The sequence below is a fragment of the Dendrobates tinctorius genome, unplaced genomic scaffold (genome assembly GCF_039654945.1).
Source record: "Dendrobates tinctorius isolate UK_male_01 unplaced genomic scaffold, ASM3965494v1 ptg000126l, whole genome shotgun sequence".
In the NCBI taxonomy this organism is placed as follows: Eukaryota; Metazoa; Chordata; class Amphibia; order Anura; family Dendrobatidae; genus Dendrobates; species Dendrobates tinctorius.
Window position 1 is genome coordinate 13,239,392 of NW_027361794.1, and position 24,093 is coordinate 13,263,484.

The following is a 24,093-nucleotide window of genomic DNA, read 5'->3' on the forward strand; positions in this document are numbered from 1 at the left end:
GCATGTAGTATATATGTAGTATGTATGTAGCATGCATGTAGTATATATGTAGCATGTATGTAGTATGTATGTGGTATGTATGTAGCATGTAGTATGTATGTAGCATGCATGTAGTATGTATGTAGTATGTATGTAGCATGCATGTAGTATGTATGTAGTATGCATGTAGTATGTATGTAGTATATAAGTGGTATGTATGTAGCATGCATGTAGTATGTATGTAGTATGTATGTAGCATGCATGTAGTATGTATGTAGTATGTATGTAGTATGTATGTAGCATGCATGTAGTATGTATGTAGTATGTATGTAGTATGTATGTAGCATGTAGTATGTATGTAGCATGCATGTAGTATGTATGTAGTATGTATGTAGTATGTATGTAGCATGCATGTAGTATGTATGTAGCATGTATGTAGTATGTATGTAGTATATATGTAGTATGTATGTAGCATGTAGTATGTATGTAGTATTTTTTTTTTTTTTTTAACATTTAACACATTAGCCGGATGATGGGACTACTACTGTCCCATCATTGGCTAATGTGTCAATCACTGTCATGGTAGCAGGCATCGCCCGATGGGACTTGTAGTCCCATCGGACGATGCTTGCACAGACCCCCGGACATCAGCACAGCCCCCCGGCAGGCCGGCACAGCCCCCCGGCAGGCCGGCACAGCCCCCCGGCAGGCCGGCACAGCCCCCCGGCAGGCCGGTACAGACCCCCACAGGGTGCACAGACCACCGGCAGGCCGGCACAGCCCCCCGGCAGGCCGGCAGAGACCCCGGGCAGTCCACACAGCCCCCCGGCAGGCCGGCACAGCCCCCCGGCAGGCCGGCAGAGACCCCCGGAAGGCCCGAAATGACGGCGCATCATGATGCGCACACACCGCGCATCATGATGACGTCAGGCCGTCAATCAACTGAACTTCCGATTCCGATGCCGAATTCCGATATTGAAAAAATATCGGAAGTCGGTATCGGAATTCCGATACAGCAAGTATCGGCCGATACCCGATACTTGCGGTATCGGAATGCTCAACACTACTTATCAATCTATAAGCAAAAAGAACACATTGCACATTTAATCTGAAGACTGTTCCCTCTGGGTACCTGATGAAAAAGGACTATATCCAGTTTCATTCAAAAGACACCTCCTTTGTACAATCTTAATAACTTTCTAGCCTTCAGATGAAATGGTCAATAACAATCCTGCCTTACAATGAGGACAAGATCATAAAATATATATCTATGGGATAAAGTCCCATAATGATGTTACATAAAATTCTTAAACACAGACAGACAAACAAGATGAGGACTATACACAATATAAACCCTGGAGCACAATGGATTTCTACCCACTTTTAAGAAGTTTGACAAATATCAGTGAAATTCATATGTCAACAAGAAGATAAAAAACCAATTCAATTACTGCTACTAATATCCAGGATCTAAATAATCCTCACTGATTACACTATGTCCTAGATATTTACCAGCTTGTATCTCTATATCTTGCCATCTCCGTCCAATGAAGGCCTGTAAGGGCCTAGTATGACAACACAGTGTGACAAACGTGAACAGTCCCCAAGGAATGGGGTCACGATGATAAATGTGGTCACTGATCTGAACGAGATAAATATGCTCACAGGGACTTCTGACCAGTGTAACAGTACACACACAACGTACAACACTCTTCACAGTTAGGGACTGGACAAACACACGTACACAGAGACATAAGACAAGAGATTAAAGTTCCCTCGTACTCCTGTTCCTGAAGTGCTGAGATAAAGTCCAATGACACCGCCTCTTTATATACAGAGACGTTCCCGTTCTTAATATCAGGTATTCAGAGCACCACAGGTGCAGACTCTCCTCAGTAAAACGAGGAGGGTTCAGTCACTCTGTGTTATTAAAAGAAAAACACAGAACAAAACAACATAGAATATTCTCTATGGGGATCAGGTGACATGTACCTAGGTGATTTATACCACTATAATAACCTATGATTTGTCTCCAGTCCACCCATGACTGTTGATTGACCACGCCCACTGGACTCCCTAATACAGTCAGGATTTTATATTGCAATCCTCATACATTCACTCAAGATAACATTCAAGGAGTCTCATGTGAAACATATTTATGGCGTTTTAGTTCTATGTAATTTTAAAAGACAGACAAAACAGCACACTTAACAGAAAACAACATTCAACAAAGTACAGAAGACAAAACAGAATACCGGCAAAAATTCATCTTATACCGGATTCCTTAACCCCTTAGTAGCCCTTTTTAAAAACAGCACCCCCTGACATATTGAAAACTTCTGTCAGATAGTTTATTAACCCTTCAGGTGATTTACAGGAATTAATGCAAAGTGGTATAGCAGGATACAGCAAGTTGTCAGCCGACAGCTGCTGGATCGTCACCTGTGTGGGGATGATATTCTCTTATATCTCAGGTCAGTAAAAAGACATATTGGCTGTCATTAAGGGGTTAATCTAACGAGAATCTCCCTCGATTCTCCCATCTAGATCAATTTAACGTGCACACTGAGTTTTTTATTCCACAGTAGCCTTCTCACACTGGCTTTGTACCCATTCAAAAAATAAAAAATAAAGATTATTGTTATTCAGAGGAATATCTTAAAAGAACAAACAACAAACCCCATTCCTATGGAGCTTCGCAACTTACAGGATTTATTATAATAACTCCAATTGCATGTAAACCTCCAACATACAGGAGCCTCTCACTAACCCCAATTGGAAAAGTCTACCAGTTCCCTATTCAATTCCTAAAATAACATTCATCCCATTCAAAAATAAAAAAATAAAGATTACTATTATTCTTCGGAATATTTTACAAGAACAAACAAACCCCATACACTATGGAGCTTAGCAACGTACAGGAGTTCTTATAACTCCAATTGCATGAAAACTTCCAATTTACAGGAGCCTCTCACAAACCCCAATTGGAAACGTCTACAATCACAGTCCCCATTCAATTCCAAGAATAACATTCTTTCTGGATTAACAAGGTTACCGAATATAATGAAAATTATTAAATGTTCTTACCTGTATTCAGATACAGACGATTCCCAGAGATTCTTAGACTATACGAAATCCGTCACTTTCCCTCAGACCGGGATAACTGGTAATGCCCCTGTTTGACACCTAATGTCAAGGCGGAGGACTTACTTAAGGAGTCCCAGACTCCCCCGTGCACGGTTTACAGTACTCACCGGTGAGGGAAAGGTGTTGGATTCCCGGCCAACGCACCAAAATGTCAAGGGAGTTTCAGTCTCCCAATTAGAAATCGTCCAGACCTGAATAAGTAAGATGCTTCTTTATTGGACATGCCGGCATGGAGAGAGAATGAGGACCACACCAGGTGTGGGCCGTCCTCTGTCTAACTCAATACATATTCTTAAGAGTTTAAATAGCAAAGCCGAAAGGCGTTGAAAACACTACATTTGCAAAAAGAATACATGGAATATGCTTAGCTTGTTAGCAATCCTTCTTATCTACGTTACCAGAGAAGTCACGCAAGACAAGGAAAGCAGCTAACGTTCACAAAAAGTAATGCCCAAAAGTAACACCCATGTCTTTACAATACAGTCAGCTGAAAAGAGTTTCAAAGTCTTAAGCAAAAATAAATGGCATATATGCAGTCATGTGCATAGATACATATATACATACATATATATATATATATATATATACACACTCACACACATACATGCATGGGTATATATATATATATATATACACATACACCCATGCACACAAAAGAAAAGACTTTATTACAATTATTATAACAGCCAACACCACTGAAACGATGCGGGCATGGAAGGTTTGTATGCGTGGTTTTATTTTTACAGGACCAAACATCAGCAATGAGAAGGGGTTGTCCAACTAGTGAACAACCTTTTTAAACATCAAAAATCCCTCACAGAGAGAGAAGTCATTATTATACCTAGAGTGTGAGAAATGAATTACAGGAAAATTGTATTTTGTTGACCATCAAAAATAACTCAGACGGGGAGAACCTATATATATTATTGACAAATTGTACAAAAACATGATGCGCGCTGCGTGTGTTCAAGGGTGGAATATTATATGGGCGTTTTATAGAATAAACCAAATACCAACAGAAAATAAATGACCCAAAACAAACATTTATCAGTAACAATAACTCCTCTTTATTAGGTAAAGTATAAAAGAATTGCACCATTTTCTGATATATGTCTCGTCTCCATTTTTCATGATGTCGGGTTGGGTGAGGGCTTATTTTTTGAGTGCCGAACTGACGTTTTTAATACCATTTTGGTGGAGACGATCTTTTGATCGCCGCCCGTTATTGCATTTTAATGCAATGTTGCGGCGACCAAAAAATGTAATTCTGGCGTTTTGACTTCTTTTCTCATTACGCTGTTTAGCGATTGGGTTAATTCTTTTTTATATTGATAGATCAGGGAATTATGAATGCGGCGACACCAAATATGTGTATGTTTGATTTTTTTATTGTTTTATTTTGAATGGGGCAAAAGGGGGGTAATTTGAACATTCCTTTTTTTATTTTTTGAAAACATTTTTTTTTTTTTTTTTTACTTTTGGCATTGTGAAGACATGCAGCATTGTATCTTAATTAACCAGATGACTATATTTAGCAAACAAAGCATAATAGAATGTTATCTGTATGTTGGCTTTCAAATTTAAGTGTTGATTTCTGGTTGATCAAGAAAACAGACTTTTGTTTGTGTAAGCCGGTAATATTGACTTTCATTGCGCGCTTATCCTTGATCACCAGTGATGATTGCTGATATGCTAATTATGGATTGTGTTATGGAACCAGTTTGTTGACTTCAAAAGCAGAAAGGGAAAAACTATGCAAATAGTTTACATAATCAAGTAATGCTGCTTGATCTCATCTCTATTCTTACCCTGTATGTAAATAATGAATGAGGGACACTTGTTAAGTCTAAAAATAGGTTACATGCCTCTGTATAAAGAGAAAAATCTTTTCAATGAAAAGTAGTAATGGGGGGTGGTCTGGTGCTAATAATGCCAGATACAAGATACAAAAATAACGTATTAGCACTAATTAAATAGCACAGAGGAAATATCTAGAGAAGATAGAATGTGCATGACCCTATGTACTGTAGATATCCCTTCCTTACAGCGGTGTTTGGCACTCTGGGTAGCGATTTGGCACCCCCTCTCCACGTCCACTGACCCTTATTGACCCTCAAGTTAATTAAATTCACCGCACACTCAAACAGACTTTATGCAAATAGGTGTTCATTTTATTACATGTGGGAGCCAAACAGGAATATAGCACACAGTGGAAGCGATAGAAATAAAAGACGTTTCGGCTCAGTCCGAGCCTTTATCATATTATCGCTGAAATATAAAGAGAGATATATCAGAGATTGACAAAAACAGATAAACAAATCACAAAAATCCATAAAATATAAAGGTTATCCCAGTGGAACACAAGGTAAGAACATATACAGATATACAGTATATACAGTGATAATCCATAGTAAAGGATACATCAATCAAATGCCTAGTAAACTAGCACCAACTAGAACTAAGATATCTTAAGGTAAGGGTCTTACCTTATTCCAATATTGGAGGTTTGTATAGGGTGCAGAAGGAGAGGAGAATCTCTCAAGAAGAAATACCAAGATCAATGGCTGAAAGGAATGATCAGATATGCAGTTAGTCATTTCACATATGCAATGGCCACATATTATGTCAGTGTAAAGATGTTTCTTTAACCCCTTCACCCCCAAGGGTGGTTTGCACATTCATGACCGGGCCAATTTTTACAATTCTGACCACTGTACCTTTATGAGGTCATAACTCTGGAACGCTTCCATTGATCCCGGTGATCCTGACATTGTTTTCTCGTGACATATTGTACTTCATGTTAGTGGTAAAATTTCATTCAAATAACTTGCGTTTATTTGTGAGAAAAACGGAAATTTGGCAAAAATTTTTGAAAATTTCACAATTTTCCAACTTTGAACTTTTATGCCCTTAAATCACAGAGATACGGCACACAAAAAAACTTGATAACTAACATTTCCCACATGTTTACTTAACATCAGCACAATTTTGGAAGCAAAATTTTTTTTTCGTTAGGAAGTTATAAGGGTTAAAAGTTGACCAGTGATTTCTCATTTTTACAACACCATATTATTTTTAGGACCACATCACATTTGAAGCCACTTTGAGGGGTCTATATGATAGACAATACCCAATAGTGACACCATTCTAAAAACTGCACCCCTTAAGGTGCTCAAAACCACATTCAAGAAGTTTATTAACCCTTTAGGTGCGTCACAGGAATTTTTTTGAATATTTAAAAAAAAAATGAACATCTAACTTTTTTTCACAAAAAAAATACTTCAGGTTCAATTTTTTTTATTTTACCAAGGGTAACAGGAGAAATTGGACTGTAAAAGTTATTGTGCAATTTGTCCTGAGTACGCTGATACCTTATATATGGGGGGAACGACTGTTTCGGCGCATGGCAGAGCTCAGAATGGAAGGAGCGCCGTTTGACTTTTTCAATGCAAAATTGGCTGGAATTCAGATCGGATGCCATGTCACATTTGGAGAGTCTCTGATGTACCTAAACAGTGGAAACCCCCTACAAGTGACCCCATTTTGGAAACTAGACCCCCCAAGGAACTTATCTAGATATTTGGTGAGAACTTTGAACCCACAAGGGCTTTACAGAAGTTTATAACGTACAGCGGTACAATTAAAAAATCATATTTTTTCCACAGAAATGATCTTTTCACTCCAATTTTTATTTTCCCAAGGGTAACAGGACCCTAAAAGTTATTGTGCAATTTGTCCTGAGTACGCTGATACCCCACATGTGGGGGTAAACCACTATTTGGGCGCATGGCAGAGCTCGGAAGGGAAGCAGCGCCATTTGACGTTTTTGGCTGGAATTGAGATCGGACATCATGTCGCGATTGGAAAACCCCTGATGTACCAAAACAGTGGAAACCCCCCACAAATGACACCATTTTGCAAACTAAACCCCCTAAGGAACTTATCTAGATGTGTGGTGAGAACTTTGAACCCCCAAGGGCTTCACAGAAGTTTATAACGCCCGGGCGTGAAAATAAAAAATTCGTATTTTTTCCACAAACATGATCTTTTAGTCACCATTTTTTTATTTTTCCAAGGGTAACAGGACAAATTGGACCCCAAAGGTTGTTGTCCAATTTGTCCTGAGTATGCTGATACCCCATATGTGGGAGAAAACTACTGTATGGGCACACGTCGGGGCTCGGAAGGGAAGTAGTGACGTTTTGAAATGCAGACTTTGATGGAATGGTCAGCGGGTGTCATGTTGCCTTTGGAGAGCCCTAATGTACCTAAACAGTGGAAACCCCCCACAAATGACCCCATTTTGAAAACTAGACCCCCTAAGGAACTTATGTAGATGTGAGGTGAGCACTTCGAACCCCCAAAGGCTTCACAGAAGTTTATAATGCCAGGGCATGAAAATAAAAAAATCGTATTTTTTCCACAAGCATGATCAATTAGTCTCCAATTTTTTTATTTTCCCAAGGGTAACAGGAGAAATTGAACCTCAAAAGTTGTTGTCCAATTTGTCCTGAGTACGCTGACACCCCATATGTGGGAGAAAACTACTGTATGGACACACGTCAGGGCTCGGAAGGGAAGTAGTGATGTTTTGGAATGCAGACTTTGATGTAATGGTCTGCGGGTGTCATGTTGCCTTTGGAGAGCCCCTAATGTACCTAAACAGTGGAAACCCCCCACAAATGACCCCATTTTGGAAACGAGACCCCCTAAGGAACTTATCTAGATGTGTGGTGAGCACTTCGAACCCCCAAGGGCTTCACAGAAGTTTATAATGCCTGGGCATAAAAATAAAAAAATCGTATTTTTTCCACAAACATGATCAATTAGTCCCCAATTTTTTTTATTTTCCCAAGGGTAACAGGAGAAATTGAACCCCAAAATTTGTTGTCCAATTTGTCCTGAGTACGCTGACACCCCATATGTGAGAGAAAACTACTGTATCGACACACGTCGGGGCTCGGAAGGGAAGTAGTGACGTTTTGGAATGCAGACTTTGAGGGAATGTTCTGCGGGTGTCATGTTGCCTTTGGAGAGCCCCTAATGTACCTAAACAGTGGAAACCCCCCACAAATGACACCATTTTGCAAACTAGACCCCCTAAGGAACTTATCTAGATGTGTGGTGAGAACTTTGAACCCCCAAGGGCTTCACAGAAGTTTATAACGCCCGGGCGTGAAAATAAAAAATTCGTATTTTTTCCACAAACATGATCTTTTAGTCACCATTTTTTTATTTTTCCAAGGGTAACAGGAGAAATTGGACCCCAAAGGTTGTTGTCCAATTTGTCCTGAGTATGCTGATACCCCATATGTGGGAGAAAACTACTGTATGGGCACACGTCGGGGCTCGGAAGGGAAGTAGTGACGTTTTGAAATGCAGACTTTGATGGAATGGTCAGCGGGTGTCATGTTGCCTTTGGAGAGCCCTAATGTACCTAAACAGTGGAAACCCCCCACAAATGACCCCATTTTGAAAACTAGACCCCCTAAGGAACTTATCTAGATGTGAGGTGAGCACTTCGAACCCCCAAAGGCTTCACAGAAGTTTATAATGCCAGGGCATGAAAATAAAAAAATCGTATTTTTTCCACAAGCATGATCAATTAGTCTCCAATTTTTTTATTTTCCCAAGGGTAACAGGAGAAATTGAACCTCAAAAGTTGTTGTCCAATTTGTCCTGAGTACGCTGACACCCCATATGTGGGAGAAAACTACTGTATGGACACACGTCAGGGCTCGGAAGGGAAGTAGTGATGTTTTGGAATGCAGACTTTGATGTAATGGTCTGCGGGTGTCATGTTGCCTTTGGAGAGCCCCTAATGTACCTAAACAGTGGAAACCCCCCACAAATGACCCCATTTTGGAAACGAGACCCCCTAAGGAACTTATCTAGATGTGTGGTGAGCACTTCGAACCCCCAAGGGCTTCACAGAAGTTTATAATGCCTGGGCATAAAAATAAAAAAATCGTATTTTTTCCACAAACATGATCAATTAGTCCCCAATTTTTTTTATTTTCCCAAGGGTAACAGGAGAAATTGAACCCCAAAATTTGTTGTCCAATTTGTCCTGAGTACGCTGACACCCCATATGTGAGAGAAAACTACTGTATCGACACACGTCGGGGCTCGGAAGGGAAGTAGTGACGTTTTGGAATGCAGACTTTGAGGGAATGTTCTGCGGGTGTCATGTTGCCTTTGGAGAGCCCCTAATGTACCTAAACAGTGGAAACCCCCCACAAATGACCCCATTTTGGAAACGAGACCCCCTAAGGAACTTATCTAGATGTGTGGTGAGCACTTTGAACCCCCAAGGGCTTCACAGAAGTTTATAATGCCCAGGCATGAAAATAAAAAAATCGTATTTTTTCCACAAACATGATCAATTAGTCCCCAATTTTTTCATTTTCCCAAGGGTAACAGGAGAAATTGGACCCCAAAAGTTGTTGTCCAATTTGTCCTGAGTAAGCTGACACCCCATATGTGGGATAAAACTACTGTATGGACACACGTCGGGGCTCGGAAGGGAAGCAGTGACGTTTTGGAATGCAGACTTTGATGGAATGGTCTGCGGGTGTCATGTGCGTTTGGAGAGCCCCTGATGTACCTAAACTATTGAAACTCCCCACAAGTGACCCCATTTTGGACACTAGACCCCCCATGGAACTTATCTAGATGTGTGGTGAGCACTTTGAACCCCCAAGTGCTTCACAGAAGTTTATAACGCTCGGACGTGAAAATAAAAAAATCATTTTTTTCGACAAAAATGATATTTTTGCCCCCAATTTTTTATTTTCCTAAGGGTAACAGGAGAAATTGGACCCCAAAAATTGTTTTGCAATTTGACCTGAGTAGGCTGATACCCTACATGTGGGGGTAAAACACTGTTTGGGCGCATGGCAGAGCTTGGAAGGGAAGGAGCACCATTTGACTTTTTCAACTCAGAATTCGCTGGAATTGAAATCAGACGCCATGTTGCATTTGGAGAGCCCCTGATGTGCCCAAACAGCTGAAACCCCCAATTCTAACTCCAACCCGAACCCCAAAACACCCCTCACCCTAATCTCAGCCCTAACCCTAACCCTAGCCCTAACCCTAACCCTAGCCCTAGCCCTAACCCTAACCCTAATGGAAAAATGGAAATAAATACATTTTTTTAATTTTATTATTTTTCCCTAACTAAGGGGGTGATAACGGGGGGGTTGATTTACTATTTATGGCGGTTTTTATGCTTGGCAGCTGTCACACGCTAAAATACGCTTTTTATTGTAAAAACTAGCTGAAGAGCCCGGTGCTGCCCGGGCATAGTAGCTAACTGTGGTTAGTTATAGAAAATTATAATTATCCTCCATCCCATAGTCCCGTGCCCACATACCCATCATACATATCCACGATCCCATAGGTCCGTGCCCATATACCCATCATACATATCCTCCATCCCATAGTCGAGTGCCCATATACCCATCACACATCCTCCATCCCATAGTCCCAAGCCCATATACCCATCATACATATTCTCCATCCCATAGTCCCATGCTCATATACCCATCATACATATTCTCCATCCCATAGTCCCATGCTCATATACCCATCTTACATATTCGCCATCCCATAGTCGAGTGCCCATATACCCATCACACATCCTTCATCTCATAGTCCCGTGCCCATATACCCATCATACATATCCTCCATCCCATAGTCCCGTGCCCATATACCCATCATACATATCCGCCATCTCATAGTCCCGTGCCCATATACCCGTCATACATATCCTCCATCCCATAGTCCAGTGCCCGTATACCCATCATACATCCTCGATCCCATAGTCCCGTGCCCATATACATATCCGCCATCCCATAGTCCCGTGCCCATATTCCCATCAGACATATCCTCCATCCCATAGTCCAGTGCCCGTATACCCATCATACTTCCTCCATCCCATAATCCCGTGCCCATATAAATATCCGCCATCCCATAGTCCCGTGCCCATATTCCTGTCAAACATATCCTCCATCCCATAGTCCAGTGCCCATATACCCATCACACATCCTCCATCCCATAGTCCCGTGCCCATATACATATCCGCCATCCCATAGTTCCGTGCCCATATACCCGTCATACACATCCTCCATCCCATAGACCCGTGCCCATATAGATATCCGCCATCCCATAGTCCCGAGCCCATATACCCATCATACATATCCTCCATCCCATAGTCCCGAGCCCATATACCCATCATACATATCCTCCATCCCATAGTCCCGTGCCCATATACATATCCGCCATCCCATAGTCCCATGCCCATATACCTGTCATACATATCCTCCATCCCATAGTCCGGTGCCCATATACTCATCACACATCCTCCAATCCATAGTCAACCATTATGACATCATAATGAGCGGCGGCAGGGCTTGCAACCTTTGATGACATCAGCGTCGCCATGGCAACCATTGTGACATCATGATGAGGGGCGGGGCTTGGCGCGCACACACTGCTTCCCCAGTATGCAAATAGGGGCACTGTGACATCACAATGAGGGGTGGGGCTTGACGCGTGCACACTTTTTCCCCCAGTATGTAGATAGTGGCAACATTGTTTGGTGAATTGGAACGCACGGGGTTAAAATTTTGCCTCACAACATAGCTTAGGACACTCTCGGGGTCCAGACGTGTGACTGTGCCAAATTTTGTGGCTGTAGTTGCGATAGTGCGGATGCCTGTCCCGGACATACAAACAAACACACACACACACACACATACACACATAAATACACACATACACACTTTGAGCTTTATATATTAGATAGTTTTTGCATCACCACATATTGAGAGCTATAATTTTTCCATATTTTGACCCACTGAGTCATGTGAGGTCTTATTTTTTGCGGACAAGTTGACGTTTTTATTGGTACCATTTTCGGGCACGTGACATTTTTTGATCGCTTTTTATTCCGATTTTTGGGACGCAGAATGAACAAAAACCAGCGTTTCATGAATTTCTTTTGGGGGGTGCGTTTACACCGTTCCACGTGCAGTAAAATTGATAAAGCGGTTTTATTCTTCGGGTCAGTACGGTTACAGCGATACCTCATTTAGGTCGTTTTTTTATGTTTTGTCGGTTTTATGCAATGAAAACTATTTTATATAAAAAATAATTATTTTTGCATCGCTTTATTCTGCGAGCTATAACTTTTTTATTTTTTCGCTGATGATGCTGTATGGCAGCTCGTTTTTTGCGGGACAAGATGATGTTTTCAGTGGTACCATGGATATTTATATGCGTCTTTTTGATCGCGCGTTATTACACTTTTTGTTTGGCGGTATGATAATAAATCATTATTTTTTGCTTCGTTTTTTATTTTTATTTTTTAAGGGGTTCGCTAAAGGGGTTAACTAATGGGACAGTTTTATAGGGCGGGTCGTTACGGACGCGGCGATACCTAATATGTGTACTTTTATTGGGGGAATGGATTTAAAAATGGATTTATTTGGGGGAATATTTTTTTTTTTTTTTCTAATTTATTTGGCGATTTTTTTAAATTTATTTTAACACTTTTTTTAATTTTTTTTAACTTTATTAAATAGTCCCAGGTGGGATGTCACTGTCCTGTGACAGATCACTGATCTGTCACATCACAGATCACTGTGACAGATCAGCAATCTGTCACAGGCAGTGCAGAAGGCTTCCTCATGCCTGCGCTTTGCAGGCACTGAGGAAGTCAGCTCCCTACAGGCCCCCAAAGGCCCCCCGTCGCCATCTTGGATTCGGGGGCCTGTAGGGAAAGAGCCCCCCGCAGCAGCGCTGCACATTGCGCTGCCGTGGGGGGCTCAGGGAAGCACGGAGGGAGCCCCCTCCCTGCCGATGCTTCCCTTTAACCCCCGGTATACCGCGATCATGTTTGATCGCGGTGTGCAAGGGGTTAACGTGTCTGGGGCGGTCCGTGACCGCCCCTGACACATTGTGCCGGGTGTCAGCTGTGATAATCAGCTGACACCCGGCCGCGATCAGCGTCGCTCACCACGTGGGTGCCGCTGATCGCGGTAGACGTACTATCCCGTCCATGGGCATAGGGGCCCGGGTCCCATGGACGGGATAGTACGTCTGATGTCAGGAAGGGGTTAAAGGGTAAGAATGTTATAAATATATATATGTGCATACATACACATAGAACTATTTTTGAGTAATAATGGTGTCATCATATGATAGAGTAAAAAAATACACATAAGGGGTTAAGTGCTTGTTTGCACTGTGTGTGCCTCCAGTGTCTAGTCTGGTGAGTGAGTCACTACAGAGCAGAATGTGCACATAGAGTGTAAGAAAAAGTCCTACTGAGAGATGGAAGAGTCGGGAAGAAGTTCCACAGACGATCTCTTATCAAGCTGAGGTTGAAGGTTTATTCGGAGATACACGGCAAAACAGATACAGAATAACAGAGGAGTTGGAATATGCGGGCAAAAACAGGAATTCAGACAGGCAGAGATTCGCTAGGAAGTCTGGCGATGATAAGGCTCTGTGCCCTGGCCATGGTGAGGCACAGTGGCATGAAGGCGATGGAATGGCCCCGATCGACAGTAACAGGGGCTTCTTATACATTATCAGAACAAAGAAATCTGCATTTTGCCGCAAAGGGCGTTAACATTATAATTCTAAGGAGTTTTCATGGTAATCTACAGAAACGTGGTTTAGAACAGAGAATATAATGACATAATATGAAGATATTAATTAACATTTCTTCAAGCAACACTAAAACCCATAAGTCATTGGTATCTATGGCTACTGTCTTAAAATCTTATCATTGTCTCCAGTCTAGGTCCATAAATTCTTACATCCTGACATTTTAACTACTCTACACTTCGCTACCACACTATCACGTATAAGCATACTGACCATATATTTGGTGACCCTATTCCCCTATTGATCCAATCTTCCTCTATGCACATCTACTGAAGTTGGTAAGAGACATGATCTCATTTTCCATTTAGTACATTTTATTAGCTCTTTTGTAAAAGTTGAATCTTCTCTAACTTTCAACAAAATAGCTGCTAGAGACAACATAGCTGCTCAGTATATTATGGTTGACCATTCTCTTACAAGTCTCCCTCTTGTACTCTATCCAGAGTACAACATACAGTACTGTAATATTCATGGGTGAATTATTGAAAATAAGAATATGGAGGTAATTCAGCACTTTATGCACGTGTGTGTGTGTAAGGCAAAAGTCCCTAAAAATAGAACAAACACATAATAAAAAAATAATTCAAATAGTCCCGAAAAAAAATAAGTTGAACAATAGTCAAGTCTTTTGGTCTATTTCTTCTCATTCTTTGTCTTCTGGATTTTCCTGATCTTCTCCCCCTCTCACACTATTAGAGTCCCACTGTATAGTGTGAAACATCTTCTCCTGATCATCCAATAGGTTCATGGTCCCAGGAGTCGAATATGAAAATCTTCAGCGGACCTGGAGAAAATAGAAAAAAAGAGTGGAGTATCAGTCCTTACCAGAAATTTCCGTAAAATAATTAAGAAGTCTACACTGATTGATATGAACCATTTTAATCACCTTTTTAGCTTGGAAATTTGAGCAAAGACTTAATCATTGTTGTTGGGATGTAAAGCACTAGTCTATCATTAACCCGTTTGTAGTACAAGCACTCCCCCTCAATGGGCAGGGACTCAAGGGAATTGAACAGAGATGAGTCTCCATCCTTCTCCTGTGCTTTAACGAGATCTTGAAGAGAAGAATAAACAAGGGGGGCTCTCGGGGGTTTTTTAGTAACTGCAGCGATGACTTCTTGGGGATATTTGTCCTCGCCTGTGAGTGCAGCTTCCCTGGCTGCGTGATCTACATATGCATTGCCAAGGATGTGAGGGTCAGGAATTAGCCTCTGGTGTCCTTTAATTTTGCAGAAGGACCATAATTTTGGAAATTCTTTACCCCGTTGCTCAATTTGTTTTAGAATGTCTGCATGCTGCAAGGGCTTGTTCTGAGAATCAACCATCCCCCTAAGGGCCCATACATTAAGATATAGAGTGAGTGACGACACGACATATGCGCTATCACTGAAGATATTCATTGGCTCTGGACACACGAGAATGACCTGTAGAGCTGCTTCCAACTCAGCTCTTTGAGCGGAGAAATGACCAGGGAGTTTATACTGCAGCAGCAATGGCTTAGCTGGAAACCACACAGCGAAGCCTGTGACGTAATGCCCCTCATGCCAATAGCGAGCTCCGTCAATATAGGCACAGGGGATTCCCTCTTGAAAGTCTGCTCGGAAGGGAGAGGGAGTAACATTAGCCTGTTCAATTTGACAATCGTGACTTTTTCCTGCATATTGCATCATCTGGGCTAAGTGATATTTCTCACCCACTTCGACTTGTAAGTCTCTAGTCTCAAAATCAATGATCCATTGGGCCATTCTCTGTGAATTAATACCTGAAGCTTTTCCCTTCAGCAAAGTTTTTAAAGTGACATGCAGGGTTTGTAGAATTAAAGGAGCAAATCCCACTATATGCTTCACTTGATTCATAGTCCAGTGCACGCCCAGTAGGTGCTTCATGCACTGAGTGAATCCTTTTTCCACGGGGGTCAGCAACCTGGAGTAATAACCTAGGGCATACAACTGACTAGACGCTTCTGGGCTTTCTTTGGGCCATTTTTGTAGGAGCACAGAAGAAATAGAGATATCACCGGTGTGAGTCTGAATGTAGAAAGGCTGGGAAGGGTCAGGGTTAATCAATGCAGCAGCTGCCGTAAGGGCGCGCTTCAATCCCTCAAAAGCCTGTAAGGCGGTTCCTTCTACATTAACAGGGTCAAAGTCATTATCAACATTTTTCAATAAATCATACAGTGGTTTAGCCAAATAAGCAAAATCTTCAATGAATTCTCTGGAAAAATTAATAAGACCCAAAAATTTTCTGAGTTCAGTAATGTTAGTTGGTATGGGGACAGCCTGAATAGCTTTAACCCTATCATGCATGGGCTTCTTTCCTTCTGCTGAGACAGACACACCCAGAAATTTAACCTCTGATTTCATCAATTGTACTTTATCTAGACTCATTTTGAGTCCTGCCTCTTGTAAAGCCTGACAAACATTTTCAAGAGTTTCTCTGTGTTCACATTCATCGACAGTTTGAATCAATAAATCATCCACATACTGTAAGACTTTGTCTCCATAGCTGAGGGGTTCTAACATCTGAGCCAACGCCTGATGGAAATACACAGGAGAACTGTGAAATCCCATGGGCAGCCGCGTGAACAGGTATTGCACATTCTCAAAAGTGAATGCGAAGCTGAGTGCAGATTCAGGTGTTAGGGGTACTGAGAAAAAGCCATTTGCAATATCCAAACAAGAAAATACCTTACAATCACTCCTCAGCTGTGACATAACTTCAGGGACAGATGCAACAAGGTGAGCAGCTGAGGGAGTGTACTTATTTACATGTCTCAGGTCTACTACCATTCGAAAACTGCCATCTTCCTTTTTTACAGGTAGAATAGGACTGTTACATGGAGAATTACCTTTCACAACAACACCTTGTTTCTCCAATTCACTGACTGCAACCCTTATGTAAGGGATGGCATCCTCAGGAATACGGTACTGGCGCTGGAAAGGTGGCAGTTTTTCACCATCAATTTTAACCTGAGTTTGCATTAACCCACAATCAGTTTTCTTTGAGATCCACAATTCAGGGAACTTTTGCTTCAATTCATTCTTTAAAGCATCATTGTCAATGTTTTCAACATTTTCATTAGCACCTAATCCGTAACTAGCAATGGGTAATTTATGACTCTCCTCCTCCTCCTCCTCCACAGGGACAATTACAGAACAGATAGTGGCTTCTTTGTTCCGCCACAAGACTTTGTTACGCCACAAGACTTTGTTACATAAATCAACAACAATTCCCATTGCTCCCAAAACATCAGTTCCCAAAATAGTGTACTGTAACTGTGGGTTTACCCAAAAAGCGCATCGAAGACCCCTTTGCTTCGATCCCCCTGTGTCCTGAAATCTCAGGTTCACTGGACGACTTTTTACTGCTTGAATACAGGAGCCCCCAAATTCTACCAAAATTGGTAGTCTCAGGCAGTCCAGGGGGTGACTGCAATTTGTGTCTTGTTACTAAAACTGAGGCTCCTGTATCGATGAGGATGTCTTCCCAAGGCAGCCCCTCTATTCTCTCTCTGACATAAGGTCTACCGTCCCTGCCCAGGGAAAGGGGAGCAAGGAGGGTGAGGGGAACAGGGGGAACACTCCATCAATCAGTGTTACCTGCTGTGGGAAGCCCGAAAAATCCATCATCCCATCTGGGCACGGCTTCCGTCCAACAGCTGCCACCTCCGCCCCAAAGAGATCCTTAGTCAGGGTCCGGTCCTCATGTTCCCGTAGCTCCTTGATCAGGGGAGCGTAGGGACGAGGAGGAGCGACCCCTCCCTGAATGGCATGGACCTCCGGGCACGGATGAGTGAAAGCCGTTGGGGAAGGAACAGAGCAGAAGGCACCTGTGAGACTGGGTTAACCATTTGAAGACCATTATACTGCTGATACTGCCTAAGGTCATTCACTGCTGGATACGGAGGTCTAACTCCGAAAGGTAGTCTAGAGAACTCCCGGGGCTGTTGGGGATTAAATGGTGCCCGGGGTTCTAGGGGTACAATCCCTGGCACAAGGTTGGGACAAAAACGTCTAACATGTCCCAGATGTCCACAAAAATAACACAAGGGGGGCCTATCATGGGATCCCTTGGGGGCTCTGCCGAACGGGACCTGCCCATTCTCGGTACCTGGCCATACCCCCCCGGAACCCCTGGCCTCCCCGAATCAGCAGATACACCCCGAGGTGAATGGTATGCAAAAACATTAGACTCATCACCCCTCACCTCGGATTGCATCGTCCTAACAAAACACTCACTTACTTTCCTCCCAATTAGGCAACATTTTTTTAATAAATTTAAGATGGACCAGGAACATTTGGCCTGGAATTTTTTCTCTCGGGGTTGAAGCAGCATCACCCCTAACCTAGGGTCTGCATGTGCTGGAGCTGTCGGGACAATATATCTTTCCTCAACTGTGTCTGCATAAGCTGGAGCTGTTGGGACACTATATCTTGTTATGTACTACTTTACTCATTCTCCTAACTCTTCTCCATTCTACAACTGTATTTACATCAGCACTGTGTCTTGAAGCTGCAGTGTCCATCTGTGACATAACTGCTCTCAGCTGCTGCTGCTGCTCGCACCCCTCCTCTCTGTGCTTCCGTGCTAGCTCCAGCATCTCACTGAGCTTTTCTGATCTCTCCCTATACGCTGCCCCTCCCCGGGTGATCATGTTAACATATTGTTGTGTAGACTATTTATCAAGAGCCTGATCAAAGGTTATGACTGTCTTACACAAAGCCACTACTTGGCTATTAGCTTAACCTAGCAAATTTTTTCCTATCTAGTTCCCTGTTCTCTGTGGTAAACCAACGCATACAATTTAACCACGTGGTTTCCACATTAACCACCTCCAGCTGGGGTGTGCCAGCATATTTCTCTGCCTGCTTCCGTAACCACTCCATATTTACAGTGGTCTACAAGGACGAGTTTTACTCTGTTCTAGTATCAACAAATGCAATTTAAGCAAAGTTAGATACTCACACCTCTCTCGAATGGAAGACCTCCTGCAGGCTGGGTCGACCAGATATCAAAAGAGGTGCAGCCGTGATTCCAGCCTCACTCGTTAGCTTGCCAGGCGTCTCCCCACGCCCTTTTAAAGCTTCTTGCTACCGGGCACAAAAAAATTCTCACGTCCTTGTAGATAGCTTCTTCTTAGTTACTCATCTTTTTATAGTCTTTTTCTTTGTCCGTGGTTTTCTTATAAAAAAAAATCGGGCAGGCGGTCTCGGAGCGATCACGAGAGGTTCTCCTTCAGGCTGGCTTACTTTGATCGGTTTCACGTGTGGCCACACGCGTTTCTTTTCTTTTTTTCTCTTCCTCTTCCCACCTCCAAGCCCTCATCTGCGGCTTCTTCCGGTGGTTCTTCTGGAGGCAGCTCTCCGGAGCCGCTCCTCCTGGCTGGCAATCGCCACTTGTAAGAAAAAGTCCTACTGAGAGCTGGAAGAGTCGGGAAGAAGTTCCACAGACGATCTCTTATCAAGCTGAGGTTGAAGGTTTATTCGGAGATACACGGCAAAACAGATACAGAATAACAGAGGAGTTGGAATATGCGGGCAAAAACAGGAATTCAGACAGGCAGAGATTCGCTAGGAAGTCTGGCGATGATAAGGCTCTGTGCCCTGGCCATGGTGAGGCACAGTGGCATGATGGCGATGGAATGGCCCCGATCGACAGTAACAGGGGCTTCTTATACATTATCAGAACAAAGAAAGCTGCATTTTGCCGCAGAGGGCGTTAACATTATAATTCTAAGGAGTTTTCATGGTAATCTACAGAAACGTGGTTTAGAACAGAGAATATAATGACATAATATGAAGATATTAATTAACATTTCTTCAAGCAACACTAAAACCCATAAGTCATTGGTATCTATAGCTACTGTCCTAAAATCTTATCATTGTCTCCAGTCTAGGTCCATAAATTCTTACATCCTGACATTTTAACTACTCTACACTTCGCTACCACACTATCACGTATAAGCATACTGACCATATATTTGGTGACCCTATTCCCCTATTGATCCAATCTTCCTCTATGCACATCTACTGAAGTTGGTAAGAGACATGATCTCATTTTCCATTTAGTACATTTTATTAGCTCTTTTGTAAAAGTTGAATCTTCTCTAACTTTCAACAAAATAGCTGCTAGAGACAACATGGCCGCTCAGTATATTATGGCTGACCATTCTCTTACATAGAGGTCAGCGCTATGCCTTGCTTGTTAGTCAGTGTCTTATCTCATCTTGTTACCTGATGTGTGCTGAGAGAAGGAAGCGCTCCTCCCGCGCCTGTCAGAGGTGGCGTCCTGTGGCATACTAACAGCCAGATGTATGCATATATATATATTTAAAACATTCTTACCCTTTAAAGAAACATCTTTACACTGACATAATATGTGGCCATTGCATATGTGAAATGACTAACCACATATCTGATCATTCCTTTCAGCCATTGATCTTGGTATTTCTTCTTGAGAGATTCTCCTCTCCTTCTGCACCCTATACAAACCTCCAATATTGGAATAAGGTAAGACCCTCCTTGATATCTTAGTTCTAGTTTGTGCTAGTTTACTAGGCATTTGATTGATGTATCCTTTACTATGGATTATCACTGTATATACTGTATATATGTATATGTTCTTACCTTGTGTTCCACTGGGATAACCTTTATATTTTATGGATTTTTGTGATTTATCTGTTTTTGTCAATCTCTGATATATCTCTCTTTATATTTCAGCGATAATATGATAAAGGCTCGGGCTGAGCCGAAACGTCTTTCATTTCTATCGCTTCCACTGTGTGCTATATTCTTGTTTGGCTCCCACATGTAATAAAATAAACACCTATTTGCATAAAGTTTGTTTAAGTGTGCGGTGAATTTAATTAACTTGTAATTAGGACCTACTGGTCCGTTGCACCTGCACCTCGTCTATATTTGACTAGAGTGCACGCTAACTACCCAGTTTACCTTATTGACCCTCCACAGGACTCCTTACCAAAATCCACAACCAAACAGCTATCTATAATAATAAATGCCCTAAGCAGCTTCCGGTTGTAACAACTTCCCAGTTGTAACCGGTGACGTCACCGCACACCTCTTTCCATGTTAACCCTCAACACACCACTCCTCCTCAACACACACACTCCTCTCACCTTTCACCATCTCCACTCACGTCCACTCACTCTTTCACTCCACATACGACCCTTTCTCTCACTCTGTGTCTCATACTCACGCCGTCATCGCCGCTGATCCACGATCCCCGACATCTTCTTCCGCCGGCGCCATCCTGGATCCAGACGTCCTCCACGCCGGCGACATGTTCTTGCGGCGACGCCATTTTGGATCGGCAAAATCCCGCGATAGTCAAGATGGCGTCGCCGCAAGAACATGTCGCCGGCGTGGGGGACATCGGGATCCAAAATGGCGTCGGCGAAATCTCGCGAGATTTCGCCGACGCCATTTTGGATCCCGACCGCATCCACGCCGGTGACATGTTCCTGCGGCGACACTATTTTGGATCGGCGAAATCCCGCGATACTCAAGATGGCGTCGCCGCAAGAACATGTCGCCGGCGAGGACGACGTCGGGATCCAAAATGGCGTCGGCGAAAACTCACGAGATTTCGCCGACGCCATTTTGGATCCTGACGTCGTCCACACCGGCGACATGTTCTTCCGGCGACACCATCTTGATTATCGCGGGATTTCACGATACTCAAGATGGCGTCGCCGCAAGAACATGTCGCTGGCGTGGACAACGTCTGGATCCAGGATGGCGCCGGCGGAAGAAGATGTCGGGGATCGTGGAGCAGCGGCGACGACGGCGTGAGTATGAGAGACGGAGTGAGAGAAGGGGTCGTATGTGGAGTGAAAGAGTGAGTGGAGATGGTGAAAGGTGAGAGGAGTGTGTGTGTTGAGGGTTAACATGGCAAGAGGTGTGATGCTATCGCATCCTCCCGATGCGATAGCATCGGGCCATAATCTAGTAACATATAAAGTGCTAATGGTGCAAAAAGTACAACTGTTCCATTGTGCTTAATCTGTACTGAGCACAGATATGGCTGGATGTTACAGAGAAGAAAAGATGCTAGCATAGATATATCCTCCATATGCCTTAATATTTCATACAGGCCCGCCATCAGGGCATTACTGCCCTTACTGTTGCATGGGACCCGATGATGAGTGGCACACAGGGGCTGCGGGCCCCCCTCTTGTGCTTCTGCTCATCGGGCCCATCATGCACTAAAGCACTGCGAGCCTGTGGCGTACACGTCGGCTCCGGGGCCCGAAATCTTTCTCGGAGCTGTGCACGGCCGTCTTACCGTAACGGCTGCGCAGCTCCGACTCTCTCTTCCCTCCCTGAACTTCTGGTCAGGTGTCGGCGCATAAACGCCGACATGTACAAGGACACTGTGACCAGAAGAGGAGCAGCACCTGCTGGGGATCGCATGTGAGGTAAGTATGAAAAATGTTGTTTTTCTTTATAAAATGAATTAAATGGGTGAAGGGGGCTGCACATGATGGAGGGGGGTGCTGCATATGATGAAGGGGTGCTGCAAATGATGGAGGTCTGTGCATGATGGAGGGGGGTCTGCACATTATGAAGGAGTGCTGCACGTGAAGAAGGGGTGCTGTAAATGATGGAGGGGTTGCAAATAATGAAGGGGCTGCAAATAATGAAGGGGCTGCAAATGATGGAGAGGGTGCTGCATATGATGGAGGGGCTGCACATGATGGAGGGGGTGCTGCAAATGATGGAGAGGGTGCTGCAAATGATGGAGGGGGTGCTGCACATGATGGAGGGGGTGCTGCACATGATGGAGGGGGTGCTGCACATGATGGAGGGGGTGCTGCATATGATGGAGGGGCTGCACATGATGGAGGGGGTGCTGCAAATGATGGAGAGGGTGCTGCAAATGATGGAGGGGGTGCTGCACATGATGGAGGGGGTGCTGCACATGATGGAGGGGGTGCTGCACATGATGGAGGGGGTGCTGCACATGATGAAGGGGTGCTGCACATGATGAAGGGGTGTTGCAAATGATCGAGGAGTGCTGCACATGATGAAGTGGTGCTGCAAATGAAGTAGTGCTGAAAATGATGAAGCGGTGCTGCAGATGATGAAGGGGCGCTGCATATGATCGAGGGGGTGCACAATGTGTGTATATACCCTAATGAAAATAAATACGTAAAAAAGCAAGTGCATTAAATAACATAGGGTACTTGGTAAACACTGTTTTGATCAAAAAAGTATAAAGCTGTCCCACCATGGCAAGGTGCACCCATTTGAGACAGCAACTACACTAACGGTAAAACCTACCTAGTGTGAATAATGGCAGAGTCTCTGGTCCCAAACGGACACCCAGCTTGAGAGGGACTATAAGTCCGGGGTCACACTGGCGAGGAATACGGCCGAGTGAGAGGCGCTAAAAGCACGCATTAGACACGGACCAATGATTCTCTATGGGGTCACTCGCACCAGCCGTATATTTCTCATCCGTATTCTACGCTCCGTGCCAATCTCAGCATGCTGCGATTGTCAGCGTACTACGCCCGTAGTATGCCAATGCAAGTCTATGGGTGCACAAAAAATACGGATTACACACGGACCACACATGTGACTTGCGAGAAATACACACCCGGTGTCTTTTAGAAAAGCCGGCAATTCAGTGCACGATACAGTAAACTCACACTGACAGGTTTAATAAAGAAACAAAAGAATAGATATATACACATAGAATACATATATATACTGTATATACTGTAAATATATATATAAATATATATATATATATATGCATTCTATGTGTCTATATCTATTCTTTGGTTTCTGTTATAAACCCTGTCATAGGGATCCATTATATGTCCATTTTGCAAGGTGACGAGAAAATCTCGCCATACGGATTACATACGGATTACATACGGATGCTGACATGTGCAAAATACGCGACCACACCTTGATTACGGATGACATACGGAGCACTGTTTAGGGGCCATTCATCCGTATTACGCATGTAAACTACGGACCGTATTTTGCGTCGGTTAGTGTGACCCCGGCCTAAATGAACTACACAGCTCAGTACAAAGGAGGCCACACCCTATTTGTACTGAATACAAAAATACTAAAGAAACACAAAAAAACTAAACTGGAGTAGACTTGAATGACATGCATGATGTAAAAGCATGTTCACACTGGCCATAAAATCAAGCAAAACCAAAGGAAAAAACAATGATTAAGGGGGGCTGCAAATAATGGAGGAAGGCTGCACATGATGGAGGGGGTGCTGCACATGATGAAGGGGTGCTGC

At 43.2% G+C, this 24,093-nt stretch overlaps 1 pseudogene; it reads right to left on the reverse strand.

The window, feature by feature from the left end:
* LOC141047308 (uncharacterized) overlaps positions 1-24,093 on the reverse strand; it is a 442,763-nt pseudogene that overhangs the window by 174,202 nt on the left and 244,468 nt on the right.